This window comes from Ursus maritimus, unplaced genomic scaffold (genome assembly GCF_017311325.1).
Source record: "Ursus maritimus isolate PB19 unplaced genomic scaffold, ASM1731132v1 scaffold_13, whole genome shotgun sequence".
Lineage (NCBI taxonomy): Eukaryota > Metazoa > Chordata > Mammalia > Carnivora > Ursidae > Ursus > Ursus maritimus.
The window spans coordinates 49,667,562-49,673,561 of NW_024423675.1; the positions used below are offsets into that span (position 1 = coordinate 49,667,562).

General features: G+C 38.3%; 1 protein-coding gene across 20 annotated transcripts in view; it reads left to right on the forward strand.

Annotated features, from left to right (window-relative positions):
• The window catches only part of STX11 (syntaxin 11), a 114,147-nt gene extending 108,505 nt beyond the window's left edge, over positions 1 to 5,642 (forward strand). For 9 of the 20 annotated variants that reach the window (XR_005834406.1, XR_005834407.1, XR_005834389.1 and 6 more), the window contains one exon: positions 4,013 to 5,642. The gene's annotated coding sequence lies outside the window, so the exon portion shown is untranslated. The remainder of the gene's footprint in view (positions 1 to 4,012) is intronic. The other 11 variants (XR_005834392.1, XR_005834396.1, XR_005834400.1 and 8 more) reach the window with 5 other exon arrangements.
• Positions 5,643 to 6,000: the final 358 nt, after the last annotated feature.

The following is a 6,000-nucleotide window of genomic DNA, read 5'->3' on the forward strand; positions in this document are numbered from 1 at the left end:
ATCTACAATTAAGATGACAACCCCTGCCCCCCATCTTTTGCCCCCAACTTAGCAAGTATAAATTAAGCCTTTGGGGTTTTAAAAGGTGCTCATTCGTTTAAAGACTGTTGATATTATTGCCGTTTTGGTTAACAGATTTGTAATTATTGTAACTAACCTCAGCCAAAAGATGAATTAGAGATTTTTGCAAATTCAAACAAAACCTACTAGTATTACTTTGAAAAACAAAAAACAAACAATGAAATAACTCCGCTTCCATAATTAATTTCAAAGGACAACCATCAACACAGTAGTCTGACCCAAAGAGTGGGAAAATTTTTAAAATATGTATTTTAAAGGATTTTGTAACTGCAAAACAGACAAAAGTCCCTCCACTTAAAATTTGAAGTTAATAAACTGCTCAGAAATCTTGCTAAGCTAATGAATGAGACCTGTTTCCTCAAACTGTCCCTAATCTGTTGTAGTTGAGGGGAGAAAAAGGTCCTTTTCCCACCCCTCCCCCAAGCGAAGAGCTGGAGCTGGAGGCTTGCTAAGAGGCCACAGGTAAAGGAGGGGTTTATCCCTTCCCTGTGCGCCTGGGTCCACTGAGTCCCCCTAGGACAGGATGCAGGTTGAGTACAAGTCTGGCTGGAATTCCCAAAAAAGAGGCACAGCCAGGATGGGGCGGAAGCACAGCCCTCCGAATCCACAGCTGCTATCAGTTTCCCAAACTGTTTTTAGAATCCTCAGCGCTGGGAGTGGAATAGGTTATGTTCACTTAGGATGGTTTGGTTTGCAAATCTGGGAAGAGAGCCAGATAGACCATTTTCTCCCATAATTCTGGAGGTGTTGTGTGCTCTCCAGAGATGTCAAGTCATAGACTCATAGAACTGGGCCTTCGGAGATTATCTAGTGAATCCATCTACTCATTTTACAGACCAGGTGATGGAGGCATTAAAAGTTAAGAACTTTGGGCCCCTGGGTGGCTCAGTCAGTTAAGCATATGACTTCGGCTCAGGTCATGATCCTGAGGTTCTGGGATCGAGCCCCTTGTCAGGCTCCCCTCCAAGCGGGGAGTTCGCTTCTCCCTTTCCCTCTCCTCCTCCCTCCATTCATGCTCTGTCTCTCAATCTATCTCTCTATCTATCTACCTATCTATCTTTAAAAAAAAAGTTAACTTGCCCAAGGTCATTACATAGTTGGTCTCTGATAGAGCGGGGACTTGAACCCAATGTTTTCTTCCAAATCATTCATGTTTGATAAACTAAGTAGATAGTACATTAAAAGTTTAGATATAATTTGAAGATTTATAAAACATGAATCTCAGTGTATATGTATTATATATATAATATAGATAAATTTCCTGTTATGTATGTTTTATTACAATTAAAATTATATAATACATATAAAATATATATAAAGTGTGTATGTGTATATATATGTATATATACATATACATACCACACTTCAGTGGTATTAAGTACCTTCACATTTTTACAATGCCCTCTTTCTACATGGAAATGAAAGAAGTCAACCAAAAATATTTTCCCCTTATTAGTCAATTACTGAATGGACACATACTATGCGGCCAACACCATGTTAGGATCAGACAGACTCTAGACCCTCAAGGAGCTTTTAATTTGTTCAGGCAACAAGATATGTAAATAAGAGGCTATAACTAACCATTAAAAAGCAGTATATGATATGTTTTAAATGAATGTACTGACAATAAAACGTTAAGAAGCCAAAGGACAAAATCATTATGGGATGAATACTTAGGAAAAGCTTCCAAGAGAAGATGGGCTTGAGCCACATTAATAAAAGGGAAGGAGAAGCCACAAGAGGACATTCCAGAAGAAAGCACAGAGTGACCAAAGGCATGGGGGTGCTCTACAAAGGACTTTTTGACAAAAAGTGGATTAAGAAGTCTGAGAATAGCAAGAGTAGTTTGCTACTAGACACAGTTGACCCATTTTATCCGATAGGCAGCTGCGGGCTGTTGAATACTTTTGAACATGATGACCACCATGCTAGTAAGTTGCTGTGACGGAGATGTGTAGGATGAATGGACTGAAGGAGGAAGAGTTGGATGAGTGAGGCCAATTAGGAAGCCATGACAGACGTTCAGGTACAGAGAAGAGAAGGGGTAATCGGTTTGGGAATGGGGAACACAAATGTGTGAAATAATGGAAAGGAAGAGTCAATAGAGCTTACTAATCCATTAGATATTGAGAATGGGGAAGAGAGGCAAGAATACTAGGTTCAAGCTAGGATTAAGTTAGAGGGACAAGAATTGTACCAATGAATGGACTGAGTAAGTCAGGAGAGAGAGAGAATACTAAAGGGAAGTTCCATTCTAGGTATGCTGAAATGGAAATGATAGAAAAACATCCAAGTAGGAAAGAAAAAGTGCACAACTGCAAGGTATTATTGAAAAGATTTTTAAGCAATTCTTTTAGTTTTCACCTGCATCTTTGGGAATAAAGTGTTGTTCTCAACCCAATTGAATTGGGACTGATTAAGGTGATCACAATGCATGATATAATCTTCATATGGACGTATAAAGACTGTAACTCAAAGGCAAATGTCAGGTTCATTTTATAATAATGGAGAAAGAATTGGAGAAATAAAAGCCTTTTAATATTGTATTCAGTTGAGAATAACCCTATGGAAAATTGAAAATATATCCAACAGCTTCAATACTGGTTTACATTAAGCTGCTGGGTTCAAGTATTTCAACATGATGTATCTGCTATGAAATAAGTTTAGAAAAATTAAGAGAAAACATTTTGTAAAATGGTTTTGTACTAATGGTATTGGGATCAGAGCAAACAAAGCTTTATTGTTTATGAAGTATTTTAATTTGCCATCATTCTGACCTAGAAATTTGATTCCCAGCAAAGGGAACTTTGTTACTTATAGAGAAAACATAAATCTGCGTTTTCCTCCTTCCTTTTTCCTGCAGGGAGGATTTATCCAGTAGGTGCAGTGCTTAGGGGTCAATGATATTTTTAAAGAGCCCATGAAATTTTATTGAATTTTGCCTAAGAAGAAGAAAAAAACTTGAAGTATTTTAAGTTATACCAAACAAATAATTTTAAATATTGATATTATAGTGGGAGGAGCCCAAAGTCAAAGTGCATAGGGCCCATGAAAGTCATAATATATCCTGCCTCCTGCACTTAGATCTGGGTCTCTGGTTCTAACCATAAACCACTGCTCTTTGCACTGTCTTGCATGAAATTCTGTGAGCTTGCTATTTTTATTAAAGTGAAATGTGCACATAATTTTAAGAATCAGCTAGTTCTACAAAGTTTGCAAAGACAAATAGTCTCCGACCTATTTTCTCCATATCCCTTTTCCCAGAGGCATCTACCTTGATCTTTTAAAGATACTTCTTCTTAGGCATCTGCCTTCAGCTCAGGTCATGATCCCAGGGTTCTGGGATCAAGCCCTACATGGGGCTCCCTGATCGGGGAGCCTGCTTCATTCTCTCTTCCTCTGCTGCTCCCCTGGCTTGTGCTCTCTCACTCTCTTTCTCAAATGAATAAATAAAATCTTTAAAAAAAATTAAGACACTTCTTCTATTGATGGACAGTGAGGTCAATAGACAAATGGATAGAGAAAATGTGGTGTATATATGATGGGATATTACACAGTCACAGGAAAGTTTGAGATTGTACCATTTGAGACAACATTTGGGTGGACCTAGAGGGTATTTTGCTAAGTGATATAAGTCAGACTGAGAAAAACAAATTCCATATGATTCCACTCATAAGTGGAATCTAAATAAATAAATAACAAACAAACAAAAAGCAGAATTAGATGATATAGATGACAAACTGATAGTTGCCAGAAGGGAAGGGGGTGGGGGGATGGGTGAGGGGATTGGGAGACACAGACTTCCAGTTATGGGATGAATAAGTTACCAGGGATAAAAGGCACAGCATTAGGGGGGAAAAAGCACTACTTCTGTTATTACCTGCATATCTTTAAGTACCAAGCTTGTGATATTACTTCTTGTTTTTTTCAGGTTTAAGTATTACCTGTTGACTTCCTGTCATGAAGATGAGGATTTAGATATCTTGTCTCTTCCACTCTTACCAAACCCAGTCATAAACACGTCTCAGCTCTTCATCCTGCTGATTGAGATTTAATTTTGATTGACTCAATGTTCAGGGTTACATTTTTATGACTCTGTAGGCTACTCAGTGTTGAGTCATATAGAAAACTATGATTACTTCTTCTTTACTGTTCAGCTTGTAGTTTTCCCTCAGTTAAGAATTGTCTTGTTTTCTCATTTGCCTAGTTTTCTATGTACGCAATTATTTCTATGTACACATGTCTACCAGATGTTGAAATATCTTCTTGGTACATTGATGTGTGTTGGGTATTATATCAATTTTATTTATTTTTTATCTCTTCTGAAGCACGTGGGCCTGTATAAGTCCAGATGTGTTGCCCTCATGCTTGGTGCATCATCCTGGGTAAATATGATAATTCCTTTGCATTTTTTCCTGTGTTGGATCTCTTTTATCCTGTAAAGCATGTCTTCCTTTTTCTTGGTTTACCTCCTTGTTTTGGTTGCATGTATTCTTTGGAAACTCCCTTAGAAAAGAAGTGTGTGTGTGTGTGTGTGTGTGTGTGTGTGAAGTGGGGGTAAAGTTTTTCACTGAAAAATCTTTACCCTCACACTTAGTTGAGAAGTTAGTTAGATATTTAATATTAGTTAGAATTAATTTCCCTTCAGAATTTTGAATGTGTTGCTCCATTTTCTTCTAACTTCCTATGTTGCTGTTGAGAACTTCAGAATTATTTGGATTCCTGTTACTTTGTATGTGATCTTTTCCCCTTCACCTTTCTGAAAACTTACAGCATCTTCTCATTGTCCCCTATGTTCTAGAATATCTCTATGATGTGTCTTGGTGTGGGTCTGTTTTTGTCACTGGACACTGGGTAAGCCCTTTCACAATGAAAATGCATATCCTGAAATTTTCAGAAATCTTAAATTATTTCATTGAGGAAATAATTGTTTTCCCTAGTCTCCCTTTGAGGGACTTCTCTTGGACTGGTCTTTTAATTTACTTATGCTTTCCTTCCTATTTTTCATGATTTTTTTCTTATTGATTTCTTTCTGCAAGATTTGTTCTACTTTATCTTCTGGTCTATGTATTGAGTTTTCATTTCTACAAACATGTTTACATTTTTTGTTGTTGTTCTCTGTGTCTTTATTTTTTTTTTTTTTTGGAGCTTCCTATTCTTATTTTATTAATTGAAAATCTTCTATTATCTTCTGTTGACACTAAATTTTTTTTCCCTGCCAACCTCATCATTGTTTCCTTCAAGTTGCCTTTTTCTGTTTATGTATTTTATTCCAACATTTATGTGAGGGTTTATATCCTCAGATGTCTGATAATTCTTTTTTTTAGGGAGGAAGAAAGAGGTGGGGGAAGAGAGAGAGAGAATCCCAAGCAGGCTCCACACCCAGCATGGAGCCTGATGTGGGGCTTGATCTCACCACCCTAAGATCATGACCCGAGACCTGAGCCATAATCAGGAGTCGGATGCTTAACCAACTGAATCCCTCAGATGCCCCAGATGCCTGATAGTTCTTAATTGTACAAGCATGACTAAGGGTGTGCAAATAAAAAAGCTGTGATGTAGGTGATGTGGGGCAGCTGTTTGTCTTAGCGCCTCTGTTGTCTATCTTTGAATTCTTCTTCTTAGGCTGTTCTCAGAATGTGCTGCTGGTCTCCTGTGTGGAGGATAAATGCCTGTCTGCCGTTATTCTGGGAGTGAGACTGGGAGGGGAGGCTGGGGATGTCAGCATACTCATACCCCCCTGGTTCTGGGCACAGTTCCCCTGCCCTTGACTTGGTTTTCCACACCAGAGATTCCCTGGTTTCTCTGATCCAGAGAATATATTTCTGATGTTCTGCTGGGGAGGGGGAGAGACAGTTGCTCAGCTGTGTAAGGAAGGCCAGTGACTTGAGAGACCTACCTACTACTTCTTACAACCCA